We start from the raw sequence: 17,277 nt of genomic DNA on the forward strand, positions 1-17,277 counted from the left end.
GTGGAAGTTTCCATCTGTCCAGCTTGCCAAGACATAGGGAACATTTTCATCATGATTTTACTTGGCCCTTCCAGAGAAACCTGCACAGACTTTCGCATTGTATTTTATTTGCTTGTATTATGTTGTAGTTTAGGTCTCCATGATCTCATTTATGTAATACACAAATTTGTCCCTTGTAAAAAGGAAAATGAGCGCGTGCTGGGATATCGGGTGATACACCACAGTGCAGGGACATGGGATGGGTGTGGAGGGCAAATAGCTGGGCACCGTCATGATTTATGTGCCTTGTTCATAAACGCCTGCAAAAAGCCCATTTGGGTTTGTCTGGTCAAATACAGTGGAACCTTGGATTAAGAGTAACTTGGTTTGAGAGCGTTTTACAAGACAAGCAAAGCTTTCTACAAATTTGTAACTTGGTTTAAGAGCAATGCTTTGCAACAAGAGCAAATTCCCACCGCGCACACTTCCGGTTCCATCCTTTCACCGCGCTGTGACCTGCTCTGGAGGTAACTTTCTGTACATATGTACTGTATACCATTGTACACTGTACAGTACAGTATATAGCATTTCTATCATTTTGTATTTGTGGATACAGTATTGTAATTATTGATAACCAGTGCAGCACATTGCTTGTACTGTAGCTCTCACACACCAACAATTTTATTGTAAGCTAATGTGCAGTTTAATTTTTTTTATATGCTTTTTTTCTGTACTGTACAGTATTTTGTATTGTACTTTAATAATTTTATATGAATACAGTATATTATATTGTAATAAATTTGTAGAAATGCAGTAATATTTTTGGGTTGTGAAACGAATTATCTGCATCTCAATTTTTTGCTATGTGAAAATTCGCTTTGATATAAGAGTAACTTGGTTTAAGAGCGCACTCCCGGAACCAATTATGCTCGTTAATCCAAGATTACGCTGTATTTTGCATGCTAATGGCCACCATGTTATACTGATGATAGTGTCCTCTATTCAGGCTGTAACCTGTGGGGTAACTCGTGATAATTAAAGGGAATCTGTCACCAGGTTTTTGTTCCCCCATCTGAGAGCAGCATAATGTAGAGACAGAGACCCTAATTCCAGCGATGTCTTACTGAGCTGTTTGCTGTCATTTTGATAAAATCACGGTTTTGTCTGCTATACATCTAGCAGTTATACAGAGCTCATGAATATGTTGGACTACCTGCAGCACCCCAATTAGTCCTCTAATGATAATCTACTGCTGATTAACTACACTAAGCAGCCCAGTAAGTGACACACCACTGGAATCAGGATCTCTGTCCCTACATTATGCTGCTCTCAGATTAGGTACAAAAAGCTGTGTGCATGGGACTGGCTTCTAATATCAGCGCTGTGGAGTCGGTAAGGAAAACCTTCGACTCCGACTCCTCAATTTCTCTTGCACCGACTCCGACATATATTGCTTATAGTTAGGTGAAAAATTTATTGTAGTACATGAACATGTGTATGTGAACATCAGACATTTAATAATTTTTATGATACAATAATCAAGATATTTGGATAGAACATAAAATATATTTATTGGAATACAACTTTAGAACACAAAAAACTAATTGTAAATATGTAATACAATATGTAATATACAGTAGATTACATGTGTATCTTGTGTGTGTGTGTGTGTATATATATATATATATATATATATATATATATATATATATATATATATATATATATATATTATACACACACAAGATACACATGTAATCTACTGTATATTACATACTGTATTACATATTTACAATTAGTTTTTTGTGTTCTAAAGTTGTATTCCAATAAATATATTTTATGTTCTATCCAAATATCTTGATTATTGTATCATAAAAATAATTAAATGTCTAATGTTCACATTGTACTACAATAAATTTTTCACTTAAATATAAGCATTATGCTAAATATTATTTAGTAAAATATTCAGCACATTCTGCATTGCACTACTGTCCCCAATTTATTATGTTTTAGGAGTCGGTGCATTTTATACCGACTCCGACTCCACCAAAATGAGCTCCGACTCCATGACTCCGACTCCACAGCCCTGTCTAATATTGCCCATCATCAGTGACTGAGTATGCGCAGCGCTAACATTCTCTATTCTATTGAGCTTGTAAGCTGTGCCCTGAAGCTTCAGCTTTTCTGCTTGTCTGATGCTGCAGCCACCGGGCCTCCTCTGTAAGGCCCCTTTCATATTGCGCTTTTACTTACATTCAGTGGTCCAGTCGGGGCATCCGTCCGAACCGCCCCTCCCCCACCCCGCAAAACGTGTTTTGGACGCATGTGCCGACAGGGCCATTGACTATAATGGAACAGATTCCCTTAGTGTGTGCTCTGTCTTGCACCATTTCTGCACATATAGGTTTTCTGAAGGCGGACACACGAACGTATTCTACTACGCGCCCCGTACTCCCATATCCCGGCGGTTGACGGGTAAAGTGGAGCAAACAGCATACACTGTGAGCTCCACCATGATGGCGCTGATCTCCCTCTGCTGTGATCTGGACAGCCCAGGGGGCGCGTCCAGGTCACAGAAGACGCCTACTCTAATGTTACTAAATGGGGTCGGATCCCGACCACTGTTCTCTATACACAGGGGCTGCCATAAAGGAGTAACTGTTGTTACACTCACAGCAAATCGATGATGGCAGCCCCCAGTGCCTCCAGTAATATTAGAATTAAATAAAAACTAAATCAGCAGTGATTTTAATTTTGTATTAAAAATACTTGATTTAATAATCACTATTATTAATACAAAAAGAAAAAAAAACGCGACACCTTCCCTTTAAGACTATAATATAACCTTTTAAATAAATAGGTGACCGGTAAAGCACTTTTATTGTACCCTGAACCAAATGAGTTGGAATAGCTTGTACGTCTTGAGACTATTTAGCCAATCCTTAAATATGCAGATAAGGATTTGTTCCTGATCATTAGAGGATGTTTTCTGATAAGAATGACACGGTGACTGACATCACGGTACTGTCCTCTAGATGTGGTCCCCGGGAGTAGTTCAATGAGTCGTGTATCCTGTGACTTCCCGGAAACCGCAGAGTGCAGTGATAGACCTGTCTAATGAAGGCAGGAACCAAGATTATCACATAAGACAGACATGAAATCGTGTTGTCACATGCAAAGTGTCTTTGTGAAAGGAGGAACGGATATGGTAGAGGGATTCCAGGTGAGGGAAGGACATGGGTTCCCTTTCATATCTGCCTTTTCTTAAACCAGTCAAGCATACAAGTGACCACATGAGAAACGCGTGGACCCCGGCCCTCTGTAATTAGGGTCTGTAGTGTTACTGCAGTGCTTCTCTTCAGTACGTTCCTCATTCACGCAACTTGTGTCCTCCCTGAAAGTGAATGCAAATCGGCCTCTATTTGAGTCACCAAAGAGATTAATCTAGGAAGACTTTGTATTACCAGCTTATAGACTCAATCAAGACTGGAGAGGAAGCTTCAAGTCACATCTGAGACTGTGCAAGATTAATTAAGCTCTATGTATTTAAACAGTCTCCCTGAAGTGGCCGAATTGTCCAGAACGTCCAGCGATAACCCTATAATAGCCACTGATTTTGGATTTTATGCAATAAAACAATTTGCCTTTTCCTTCCCACCTGTTTTTTTTTCCTTTTTTTTCTATTTTGCACCTCCCCCCCCCCTCTCCGGAACTCGTTATTTTCTTTTAAAGGGAACCAATCACCAGGATTTTCCTATATAACCTAAAGCCAGTGCTATACTGGCACTATCAGACTGATTCTATACAGACCTGTAGTGATCAGCTCGGATGTTTAGGTTTTGAAACCCAAGAAAGTAAAGTTTATAAAATGAGCAGCTAGTTGAGTGACAGCAGCTGAGGATCAGATCATATATTCATAGTTATCTCCTCCCCCTGTCAGAATTGGCATAAGCATACAAACTATTCACTTTGTCTGTGGAAAGACCTGTGTGAGGTCATACCCATGTGACCAGAAGGGGCGGGGCCTCAGCCACCAAAGCTGGATACAAGGTCACATGGGTATGACCTCACACAGGTCCTTCCACAGACAAAGTGAGTTGTTTGTATAATGCTTATGCTAATTCTAACAGGGGGAGGGGATAACTATGAATATATTATCTGATCCTTAGCTGCTGTCACTCAAGAAGCTGCTCATTTTATAAACTTTACTTTCTTGGATTTCAAAACCTAAACATCCAAGCTGACCACTACAAGTATGTATGTAATCAGCCTGATAGTGCCAGTATAGCACTGGCTTTAGGTTATATACGAAAATCCTGGCAGATCTCACCAGCGACCAGTGACCAGCCCCCAGCCAGCAGCGACGGGTGGAAGCGATGCTACGCTTGGTAACTAAAATAAATATCGGGTAACCAAGAGCTTGGTTACCCGATATTTACATTGGTTACCAGCGCACACCGCTTAGTGCTGACTCCCTGCACGCCAGAGTACACATCGAATTAATAAGCAAACCCTTGCTTATTTAACCGATTTGTACTCTGGCGTGCAGGGAGCCAGCAGCACAGGCAGCGTGAGAGCAGCAGACGCTGGTAACGAAGGTAAATATCGGGTAACCAAGGAAAGGGTTTACCTTGGTTACAGCTTACCGCAGCTGTCAGAAGCTGGCTCCCTGCTCCCTTCATTTCGTCGCTCTCTCCCTGTCATACACAGCGATGTGTGCTTCACAGCGGGAGAGCGACAAGCAAAAAATGAAGCAGGACATTCAGCAACGAGCGGCGACCTCACAGCAGGGGCCAGCTCGTTGCTGGATGTCACACACAGCAACAGCGACGGGACGTCGCTGCTACATCACAGAAAATGGTGACGTAGTAGCGACGTCGTTGTCGTCGCTGTCGCTATGTGTGAACCCAGCTTTAGAAGGCTATTAAACAACTGCTAATGGGCAAACATGGAGCGGATCAGCGGTCGTCTAATGTGTAAGGGCTCCAATATTTAAAGGGTTGTCTAGAACTTGCATACTTTGAGGTGGTACACAATTTAGATCTGGTCACAATAGCCAGGCACTAGACTCCGGTGTCTCCAGCATTAGGGGTAACCCTGAGGTTAGGTATAGCAGAGGGTCCCCTAGCATGAGGGACAGCATGGGAGCCCCTTGTTCTTCGCTATCCTTCAGTCACATAGTGACAAAAACCCATTAATGACACCGTAAAAGGAGGATTAGTTTATAATCTGCGTTACTTTAGCTGTGCCCTGATGATATGGGCTCGTTTTAGATAAAGCCATATGATGCTTGACTTCAGGGTTGTGGTGTATTATCCGCCAGCTTTGCCTTCTCGTAGCTTTGGGAGATGATATTTACGCTGATGCATCCAGGACATTTTGCAGGGAACAGATGGAGCCGCTCTCTGCAGACAGTGGAGTTAATGTCCCGTTTTTGCCTCCAGCCCGCTGGCGTGACTCATGGCGGGATTAAAGCACTGCTGTCAGCTGCAGTCAGCTGCTTCTCCCTCAGACGCGGCAGCGTTTCTTCGGCTGGGGTGTGGCGGCCGCTTTCAAAGTGAAACTGTTTCCTTTTCTTGGAAATAGAATCACAACACAGGAATTTATAGAAGTCGACCGGATCATCCTGTACTACAGTCTCATCATCCGCACTGTACATTCCTGCTGTCGCCTGAGCCTGCAACACCCTGGTGTCAGCCAGCAGCACAAACAGCACATTATAATGTTAGTAGTATATCTAATATGCTTGTTCTAGTGTCTGTCTGCCATTACTACATTTCATGGTATTGCATTCCACAGTCTGACTGCTTTTAACTGTAAAGAACCCTTTCCTGTTTAGCTGTGGGAATCGCCATACTCCACCCATAGTGAATGCCCCTAGTGTTTTGGAAGGAATAAGTCATGTGCCAGTCCTTTGTACTGACCACACATGTATTTATACATATAAATGAGATCTCCTCTGAGATGTCGTCTTTTGAGCCTCTCATCATTGTTTTTAAGGGGGGGCATATGATTGTGCTCACTTTTTGATTAAGGAACAGTCTGATGTGTATGCATGAGATGCATCTATAGGGGGCGCTGCACTTGTCAATCCATGATTGAGTCTGATGAAGAGCCGCACAGCGGCCATTTAATGTACACAGAGGGACAATTGTATGCTTCTTACAACAGAGGTGGCTTTTCCTTTTACCGAGGCCCATTTGTCAGGTTAGTCGGACACTTTAGCCTATCTTTGTAGGTTGAGGTCCTGTGATCTCGCAGTCGTCCCACCACTGCGGATAGGTTATGTGAATTGTTTGTTTGTGGTTTGTAGTGACCACTAATACCCATGGGCAGGGCCCAGCGCACTCCATCACCCGAGATGTGAAACACTTCCTCCTCCTTCTGAACCGCAAAGCCTGTTGTGTTTTCTTCTGTTTTTAATTTTAGCTGCTCTCGACCACAGAAGCAAGTTTTATCCACAGTGGCTCAGTGGTTAGCACTGCAGTCTTGCAGCGCTGGGTTCCTGGGTTCAAATCCCACCAAGGACACCATCTGCAAGGAGCTTGTATGTTTTCCCTGTGTTTGCGTGTTTTTCCTCCGGGTACTCCGGTTTCCTCCCCATACTCCAAAGACATTCAGATAGGGAATTTAGATTGTGAGCCCCAATGGGGACAGTGTTCCTGATGTATGTAAAGCGCTGTGGAATATGTTAGCGCTATATAAAAATAAAGATTTATTTTATTTTTTATCCATTGCACATCATTTGCTGTGTGCTTCATTGTAGAAGCAGCCATGACTGAATGTGCAGTATCCTAATATCCCCAGGGGGGCAGCTTCTGACATGGGCAGTTATCCGGGAATGATGGATACCCGTGCACCCAACGCATCCTGTGATTTGGTCTCTGAAGGAGTCGTAAATAACTTGAGCTGGGGCTGTAAAGAATCGAGTATAATATAGAAGATCCACCAAAAGCATTTCTGAGATTTTAAAGATTTTAGGCTGTAAATAAACAGCTTCCAGACCAGTCACAGGCAAGTTACAGCCGCAAGTCACCTGCGAGCAAAAACCCATCAAATTAGATATTTATGGCAGTTTCGGTAGGTTGCAGCGTGTTTGTTGTGATAAACAGTTGTGATGTCACATTTCCTTACCGCAGTCTTCATGTTTTGCAGTGTATTTTGCTGTGTAGCCCCAGCCTCATGGAAGTTTCCTGTAGTTTTTATGAGCTTTACCCATGTCAGACATATGTTTCGTATCTATGGTATATCAGTGTTTGATGGTTACGGGACACTATGACCGCACGGCTAGGTTCCTGGCTGACAGGCCGCAATAAGCTGAAGACTGGAGATGCGGCTATGCACAGGCTTGATTTGTGTAGATGTCATCGCTGATAGGATAGGTGACAACTCATCGTGGGATTTCAACCACAGGTACGGTCCTGTCCCAAAAATGGTCCCTACAGAGCTTTTTTTAAGAGTCACATGCATTTTCTGCTCCATTTATTCTCCATGTGTAGCAGTAGGATGTATTTCCAGTCCCCACTCCTTTTAGATGGGATTGGAGGGGTTTGAGTGCAGCTTTGTTAGCCTCGATCACAAGTTTAAACTTCAAAAAATGGAAATAACTCCCTTCATGTGGTGTTCCGTCTTCATAGAAATTGTCACAGTGCTTGGAAAAAAGACGACTTGCAGTTTTTGGATATAGATAGATATAGATAGATAGATATAGATATCTATCTCTACCTCTATCTCCTCTGCCGCCACGTGGCGGTCTCTCCTCCTCTGCCGTGGCGGTCTCTCCTCCTCTGCCGTGGCGGTCTCTCCTCCTCTGCCGTGGCGGTCTCTCCTCCTCTGCCGTGGCGGTCTCTCCTCCTCTGCCGTGGCGGTCTCTCCTCCTCTGCCGTGGCGGTCTCTCCTCCTCTGCCGTGGCGGTCTCTCCTCCTCTGCCGTGGCGGTCTCTCCTCCTCTGCCGTGGCGGTCTCTCCTCCTCTGCCGTGGCGGTCTCTCCTCCCCCTCCTCTGCCGTGTCATTGCGTTTTCATAGTGTTACATGTGGAAAACAAAAAGATATTCCAAACGCATAAAAATTATAACAGTTGCAGTACATAATTCAGTTGGTTAAAGGGACCCTGTCACCAGGTTTTTTCCCCCTGTAAGCTGCGGCCACCACCAGTGGACTCCTCTATACAGTGTTCCAGAATACTATATATTAGACTAGGCCGCTCTGTATAAAGTAAAAAAAAAAACACCTTTATTATACTCACCTAGGGGGTGGTCCGAACCGATGGGTGTCACTGCTCTCCAGTCCGGCGCCTCCTCTCTGCTGCGATCACCGTCCTTCTTCCCAGCCCAGTGTGGTCGATGCGTCCACCATCCACACAGGCCGGCATTGCACTCCTGCCCTGCCGAGCGCAGATCACAGTACTGTAATAAGCAGGCGCCAGGAAAGGTCAAAGGCCGCCCGCGCATGCGCACTACTATACTTTGATCTGTCCTTGGCAGGCAGATCAAAGTGCGTAGGAGCGTATTGCCAGCCTGTGTGTATAACGTAGGACTCGTCCTCCACACTTGGCTGAAAAGGACTGAGCTCGCACAAGATTAAGGCTCGGGACCAGAGACCAGCGACGCCATCGGACCGCCTCGCCCCCTAGGTTAGTATTATAAGGTGTTTTTACGTTATACAGAGCGGCCTGAGCTCTTGTATACGGTATTCTAGAACGCTGTATATAAGAGCCCACTGGTGGTGGCCGCAGCTTATAGGGCAAAACCTGGTGACCAGTTCACTTTAATAGAGAAAGTATCATTTGTAAAAAAAAAAAAAAACAAAAAACAACTCTTCACACCATGTCCTCATGTTATAAAACTGTGAACAGGTACAATGACTGTAACATGACAAGACACTGACACACAAGGATGGAGGAAGAGGATAGATAAGTGGAATACGTTTCTTCTACTCTTTGTGACCTACTTCATTTTTTGTATCTGCGTCCCTGCACCCAAAAGATATCCCCTAATGTCCATATTACGTCAGAACACTCCATTATGTTTAGTAGAGCCGTCAGGTTTTCCATACCTCTGACAGCTTGTACTCGTAGCAGAAGTTCCTGGATTGAGGGAGATTGGAGCGAGTCCACTTCCAGGCTGTGAGACATCTGGCAGCCATTGTCTTGTGCAGTAGAAATTGTGGAATATTACCACCCAGATGAAACAGAGGGATATTAAGAATATAACATTTGGGGTCTCCAAATCTGCCGCCATACACAAGGAATAAGTGGTTCCCCGAAGACTTTCCCATTTACTCATGATGGCGTATTTCGGATGATCACCTGGTAGGGGATAAGTAATATCTGATCATGTCTGATATAAGACCCTGGGTCGAAACATCAGCTACACAATATTTCATAAAGAGTGGGGAGAAACTGAACGATGAGACAAGAGAAAGCATAAAGCGTCTTATGTGCCAATATCTGTAATGAGAGTCTGCAGGTTTATTATACTTACTGTATAGATATTAAAAGGGATTACATTTTACATGTACGATGTAGTTCGTCGCTCCTGCGGCAGCACACATCGCTCCGTGTGACGCCGCAAAAACGAGGAACCTCTCCTTACCTGCCGCCGCCCGCAATGCGGAATGAAGGAGGTGGGCGGGATGTTACGTCCCGCTCATCTCCGCCCCTCCGCTTTGATTGGGCGGCCGCTTAGGCTTCTTTCACACATCAGTTTTTTGCAATCAGGCACAATACGGAAAAAAAAAACGGGTAAAACGGATCCGGTACCGCATCCGTTTTAGCCCCATAGATTTGCATTGTTACCGTATTGTGCCTGATGACTTTGCGTTGCATCCGTTTTATTCCGGATGCGGCAAAATTAATTAAAGCGGCGGCCGGAGTCTACGGAGTCAACGTGTCTTGCAACGTTTTTTTGTCCGGCAAAAAAAACGCAACGCGCCGGATGCGGCGCGATACGGCGTGTTTTACAATGAAAGCCTAGGACGCCGGATCCGGCGCAATGCGGTAAAAAATGGATGCGGCTGCCAGATCCGTCTTTGTGAACTGCGCATGCACCAAATTAATTTAAACTGATCCATCAAAAAAAACGGACAAAACGAATGCAAAACAGATCCGTTTTTTTACGCATCCGGCATAACGGATCCGTTAAAAACTGATCTGGTGGATACGTTTTTTACATTTTTTTTTTGCCGGATCCTTTGGATCAGGAAAAAAAAAGGATTGTGCCTGAATACAGAAAACTGATGTGTGAAAGTAGCCTTAGTGACGTCGCTGTGACGCCGCACGGACCGCCCCCTTAGAAAGGAGGTGGTTCGCCGGTCACAGCGGCGTCGCAGAGCAGGTAAGTCCGTGTGACGGGTCCGGGCGATGTTGTGCGCCACGGGCAGCGATTTGCCCATGTCGCACAACCGATGGGGGCGGCTACCCACGCTAGCGATATCTGTACCGATATCGCAGCTTGTAAAGTGGCCTTTAGAGGTTACTAGACCTAGCATATATGAATCTAGTTTTAGACGAGGTGCCCCATAGGTAAGATTTAGGGTATATTTTGGCTAATCCATGCTTCTCAACGTCCATCCACCTAGATAATGTTAGAAAATGCTGTAAGGGGTTAAAATATTAAGACTTTTCTATTTGTTTACAGCTCATTGTCATGGAGACTGACCACTGCTGCTCTCAGCTTGTAAACACTGCCCTGCAGCTGGCTGGGATTAGGAGGTGTCAGTGGTGATCTAAACCAGTTCTTTAGAACAGTGCTTACAAGCTCAACAGAAAATAGCTTGTAAGCACAGCACATGTTTAGCTGTGGCCTTCAAGGCAGCAAGCTGTAAAATGAATAGAAAAGTGTTCTCAGCAACTGCTAACATTTTTACTAAACGTCAATTGTTAAATTGCATGTATCTACAAGCACTATCTGACAACGCCTGCTTTATGAATGGGATGTTAACCCTTTAACTCCATCAGATTTTAATCTTGAGAGAAATGTGCGCTCCTCTCCACCAGTACATGCTCCCAATAAGTGGAAGTAACAGGTGGGAACCCCTCACATTCACAGCGAATCCAGTGGATATAGAACAAGTATCTGACATGGGAAATCCTTTTTACAAATTGCTGTCCTATCCCCCGCTGTCAGCCTTGTGTGTCAATTACTAGTTCACCTACAAGACTCCACTGTTCCTGCTTTGCTTGTTATCTATAACCCCCAAAATGTTAGTGTTTTCGGGTTAGCTCTGACTTCTGTTCTATACTTCATACTTTAATGTGAGATGCTCTATGGATCATGAACTTTCAATGCAGGTTTTTCAGCAAATCCTCAATTCTGTGGCGTAATCCGGATGCGATGCATGAGGATTGTGCATGCTCTGACATGATGTTCCACACAGTCTTTTTTTTTTTTTTTTTTTTTTTTTTTTTTTTTTTTTTTATATAGAAAGGGCTCATAAACTAATCATGGTGTGTCCTGCTGAATCCCCCCCATAACTGGCTGTGATCCATGTGGGAACCTTGCTGCAAGTCTAATGTTGGGAGGGATGCCTCTTTAAAGGGAACTGGTCACCAGTTTTCCCAAATAAGCTGCGGCCACCACCAGTGAACTCTTATATACTGCATTCTAGAATTCAGTGTATAAGAGCCCAGGCCGCTCTGTATAACGTAAAAAAAAACCATTTTTTTATTATCGTCTGCAGGGCGGTCCGGTTTCAGTCCGGTGCCTCCTGTCTTGCGTTCGCCGTCCTTCTCTTTTCTTGTTTTGTGTTGATATGTCTTATATTATCCATGCAGCGTCTTTCATTACGCTCCTGCGCACGCGCAGTACTCTCTGCCTGATGGTGCTGCTGCATGGGCGGTCTTTGACCTTTTCGCTCGCATGCACATTGCAATACTTTGAACTGCCTGGAGCAGGCGGACACTGTGTGGGCAGGGCGTGTGCAGGCGGACACTGTGTGGGCAGGGCGTGTGCAGGCGGACACTGTGTGGGCAGGGCGTGTGCAGGCGGACACTGTGTGGGCAGGGCGTGTGCAGGCGGACACTGTGTGGGCAGGGCGTGTGCAGGCGGACACTGTGTGGGCAGGGCGTGTGCAGGCGGACACTGTGTGGGCAGGGCGTGTGCAGGCGGACACTGTGTGGGCAGGGCGTGTGCAGGCGGACACTGTGTGGGCAGGGCGTGTGCAGGCGGACACTGTGTGGGCAGGGCGTGTGCAGGCGGACACTGTGGGCAGGGCGTGTGCAGGCGGACACTGTGTGGGCAGGGCGTGTGCAGGCGGACACTGTGTGGGCAGGGCGTGTGCAGGCGGACACTGTGTGGGCAGGGCGTGTGCAGGCGGACACTGTGTGGGCAGGGCGTGTGCAGGCGGACACTGTGTGGGCAGGGCGTGTGCAGGCGGACACTGTGTGGGCAGGGCGTGTGCAGGCGGACACTGTGGGCAGGGCGTGTGCAGGCGGACACTGTGTGGGCAGGGCGTGTGCAGGCGGACACTGTGTGGGCAGGGCGTGTGCAGGCGGACACTGTGTGGGCAGGGCGTGTGCAGGCGGACACTGTGTGGGCAGGGCGTATGCAGGCGGACACTGTGTGGGCAGGGCGTGTGCAGGCGGACACTGTGTGGGCAGGGCGTGTGCAGGGAAGGAGGACAGCGATCATAAGAGAGAAGACGTCGGATCAAGACCATTCAGACTGGACCGCCCCCTCATGTAAGTATAATAAAAGCTCTTTTTTACATTCTACACAGCAGCCTGGGCTCTTATATGCAGCATTCTAGAATACTGTACTGCATATAAGAGCTCACTGGTGGTGGCCGCAGCTTATATGGGAATAACCTGGTGTCTATGCAGTCAGCTGGATGCCGCTGTTTGGCCCTGCAGCTCGTACATGAATCCCACACTCTGGAATAATTACTAGTTACTTCGCAGTCACTTGCGTCCTGTATAATAGCATGGTGGTTAGGATAGAGGAAGTAAATATAGCTGCCGTTTGTTTCCATGGAGTTTTGCTGTGAGGATCACAAGCCTCAGTGTGAGTATGAAGGGGTTAAGGATAATGAGGCGTTTGTCATCTCATCCAGCAGTGTCCTCACTAGAAGGATGAAATGAATAGAGCAGTCTATAGTAAGAGTGCTGAACTTCTTAATGACTGCTATTTTATGAGGACTAGTAAGGGGCCAAACTCCAAAAGCCTGTATTTTTCGGCAGAGTAGACTAAGCCCACCTCTTCCAACAAGCCTACAACCTACAATAGCCCTCACTCCAGTACATCACTGCGCAACCAGCTCTGTCCTCACCTATTGTACCCATCCCCTGTAGACTGTGAGCCCTCGCGGGCAGGGTCCGGTCTCCTCCTGTACCAGTCTGTTTTGTACTGTTAATGATTGTTGTACGTATACCTTCTTTCACTTGTAAAGCGCAATGGAATAAATGGCGCTATAATAATAAGTGTCCTGAAGCCGTGGGCTCGGCAGTCTGATGACCACCTAGCTCAGCTCTATAGACTGGGAGCAGAGACCTCTGAGCTCGGCCTTGGGACCGCCCTGTGAAGAGTGAGCGCTGCTTCATCAAAGTAGTTTCCTTCACTGCCCTCATTGTTGATTGGGTCACTGGGGATCTCCAGTAGCTAGGAAAGTCCCCGGGGTGATCGGTCTGTTCACTAAGTGTTGGCCTTATGGCAGCCTGTGTCATAATGAACCAAATAATAACGTATTAGAATACAAGAGCATCGAAAATAAAGACAAACTAAGCAGGAATCCTGTAATGTGATTAAGTGTCATAGAAATAATGTAAAAAAAAAGTGACCATAATGACTTAAAGGGAATCTGGCAGCAGGTTTTTGCTATGTAATCTGAGGACAGCATGTTTATAGAGTTTGAAAAAACAAAGATCAAGTATGTCTTTCTTATCAGGCTGGGTGTTGTTGTTTACGTAAACTAAAGGATTTATTACCTGGTGATTATCAGTACTGGACTACAAGTGCCGTCTGCACACCCCCTCCTCTGATGTAGATCTCACTATCAATGTACAGTGTCTATTGAGAGCCTGCTGTGGTCAGGAAAGCCCTCTGGACTCTGCTACATGGCTAAATCTACATGCTTTGATTGTGTCAGAACGGCTGCAGCCAGTAATCTAAGTGATGCATCGTTGGATTCAGAATCTTTGCCTAGATCATGCTGCTCTCAGATAAGGTTGCAAAACTCTGAAGACAGATTTCCTTTAAAGAACTGAGTTATTCAGTTTGAGACTTAAACGTATTAAAATGTAAACTCAAAAAATTCGGAAAATTGTTTAATCTTCTCAAAAGAAGACCACAACATTCATAAATGGCATATATAAATGTCAGATCATGATGTGGTTCTGCTGCAGAGACCATCCACAGATCTGTCAGAATTGGACAATTATCAGTCCTCATGGTCCCTAGAAGAATGGGTAGCCTTCTTGTTGTATTGAGTTCCTGCCTTCAACAAAGGACATATTCAAGGGAATTTGTATGCAGGTTTTCAGCGATGTCACTTACTGGGCTTCTTGGTGCAGTTTTGATGATTAAATCCTTGTTGTCTCTATTGTAGATGTAGCAGTGCTCATAATGCTGAGCTAAGAACTCCACCCACACCCCTAATTGGCAGCTTCTGGTGTACAGTGTACATTGTCAGCACGGTGCCAATCAGTGAGGGGGTGACACATATTAGCCTGATGACTCCCTGGCACATGACGCTGATTTAGGCATGCATATGGGTGCAAGCGCCATGTTGTCCTGTATTTTTGGTATCTTCATATAATCCTGTCCATAACAGCAACTAGTACAGCCATTACTTGAATCAGGATTTATGCTGCTCAGATTAAATAGCAAAAGCCTGCCGAGAGGTTCCCTTTAAAGGGGTTGTCCAAGTTTGATATTAAGAAGCTAGCCTTAGGATATCTCCCCAGTATCGGACCTCCACTGATCAGCTGTCTTCTGCTTCGGTGGTGGCCAGGTCGAGCAGCATTGCTCCTTACATGACTTAGTGTCCGTTCTCGGGTCCTGCAGCTCCGCTCCCATTCACTACAACTACAGTGTACGGAGCTGTCGTGTTCCCCTTTGTCTACTGCCTCCTGATCTGGAAAATGGTAATTGCTGGGTGCCTGACCCCCACTGATATTATGCTGATGACTGAATGTAAGGATAGTTCATGAATGTAGTAAGCCTGGAAATCCCCTTCGGTCTCGGCTTCTCTTTTGCTGCCTTTCCTCGCAGTCCTGTCTTATTTTCCTTCTTGCTCTTCTGGTTCCATTTCTCAATAGATTGGAATGCCTGGAGGAACACCAAACCCTCCTCTGGAAACTTACACCTCCCTCTGCTCGGTGTTCCTGTGCCTGCTCATAGGTGTTTCTGACTTGTACAGTTTTTGGGTAATGGTTGATGATGGTTGGAATCTCCCTCGGATAACCGGACTCCATCCTTCCTATGTATCGCGGATGTACGTGAGGCCTCAGCACTTGTCACGCATTCTGCAATATAAGGCATAACACAGAGTAGCAGGTAATCATTGGGGGATAACTCTGTGGATGATGGTGGTGGTAGTGGTGTGTAGCGTTACTGACAGCAGGGAGAACCATTATCTGTCAGTGTTTCCATGTCATAAGGATACTGTGGGGGTTGCACAAAATGCTCGGGCGAGTGACTGTGCTCTTTGTGGTTATGGAGGTTGTGATGAAATGCGGCATGTTCAGAGTTCGTTATGTGGAAATACCCAGAATGTATTAGTCGTAAAACTGATGGCAATCCGGCTGTGCATCTCCACTGTACGGGAGTTATTGGAGACCACGGCTTAATCTTAGTATGTAACATGCAGATATATGGCTTTGTGCTTCATACGCTCACCAACTCCCTTATGTCGATAGGGATCATGTATGTATGGCATCAGGTTTGTGTCCATCATGGCAGCTCAAATTATGCACGTTATTCCGTTGATTACTACGTGTTTTCTAGACTTCAGTGTACAAACGCATCATGAGATGCTAAAGGGGCAAGACACTTTGTTTACTTAAAAACGGAGAGGTTTTTAATAAGTTTTTTAATGTTATTGTTTACTTCTCGTTGCCTAGGTTACTGACAGTCAGTGTAGTTTTATGAGAAGTGGCCGATCTCCTAGGCAAATTAGTTCAGAGATGACAAGCTTTACTCTATGGAGCTTGTAAGCGCTGCTGACCAGATCAGTGCCACTGCTCCTCCGGTGCCAAAGCTGCCTCTGCTTGCAGAATTGGAGAGCCTGCGGTTTGGAGCAGCGGTGGGGAACTGACACTGGACTAAGTGGTCCGTAAGTCAGGAGCGCACAGCTATTAGCAAGCTGGAAGCATGGAGGCAGGGGAGCAGGGCACTCCGGTTTAGCAAGATAAGAAATTGTCTTTAATGACTGGTAATTTGGCCTCGGAGACCCCCACCACAGGTGCTGAGAATGGAGGGGCTTCATCTGTGCCATCCCTTTTATCGGCTTTCCTCTACACAGGGATGACCCGGCCCACCAGCACAGCCTAGAGAAAAACTGGGAAGCAACACTAAACAGCCTGCGGACCCTTTATCTTCAAGATCAATGGTGGTCCTAAAGGTCGAATGAAGTTAGCAGGTGTACTAAAGAGTCCACCAGATCCTGAATATATTATTATTATTATTATTATTATTATTATATTATGCCATTAATTCCATGGCGCTTTACAAATGAAAAATGGTATACATAAAAACTAGTACAACAATCATTAACAGTACAAAACAGACTGTTACAGGAGGAGAGAGGACCCTGCCGGCGAGGGCTCACAGTCTACAGGGAATGGGTGATGGTACAATAGGTGAGGACAGAGCTGGTACTGGTCTGAGGGTTATTGTAGGTTGTAGGATTGTCGGAAGAGGTGGGTCTTCAGGTTCCTCTTGAAGCTTTTCACGGTAGGAGAGTGTCTGATATGCTGAGGTAAAGCATTCCAGAGTATGGGGAGGCACGGGAGAAACCTTGTATGCGAAAAATGGTATGTATATAGAAAAGGAGATCTTGCGGAGATCTGAGGTTGCCTGCAGCTAGGTACCGGGAGACTAGGTCACAGATGTAAGGAGGAGACAGGTTGTGCATGGCTTTGAAGGTCATAGTTAATGTTTTGAACTGGAGTCTTTGGGCAATGGGAAGCCAGTGAAGGGATTGGCAGAGTGGCGAGGCTGGGGAGTAGCGAAGGGAGAGGTGGATTAAGCGGGCCGCAGAGTTTAGGATAGATTGGAGGGGTGCAAGAGTGTTGGAAGGGAGGCCAGAGAGCAGGAGGTTGCAGTAGTCGAGGCGGGAGATGATGAAGGCATGCACTAATGT

General features: G+C 45.7%; 1 protein-coding gene across 2 annotated transcripts in view; it reads left to right on the top strand.

Moving 5' to 3' along the window:
• RNF19A (ring finger protein 19A, RBR E3 ubiquitin protein ligase) overlaps window positions 1-17,277 on the top strand; it is a 123,471-nt gene that overhangs the window by 25,856 nt on the left and 80,338 nt on the right. Inside the window, exon 1 of one of the 2 annotated variants that reach the window (XM_075353072.1) lies at window positions 15,368-15,470. The exons of the other annotated variant lie outside the window; for it this stretch is intronic. The gene's annotated coding sequence lies outside the window, so the exon portion shown is untranslated. Of the gene's footprint in view, window positions 1-15,367; window positions 15,471-17,277 lie in introns of those variants that run through there. 2 annotated transcript variants of the gene reach the window in all.

Source organism: Anomaloglossus baeobatrachus, chromosome 6 (genome assembly GCF_048569485.1).
Source record: "Anomaloglossus baeobatrachus isolate aAnoBae1 chromosome 6, aAnoBae1.hap1, whole genome shotgun sequence".
Taxonomy (NCBI): Eukaryota; Metazoa; Chordata; class Amphibia; order Anura; family Aromobatidae; genus Anomaloglossus; species Anomaloglossus baeobatrachus.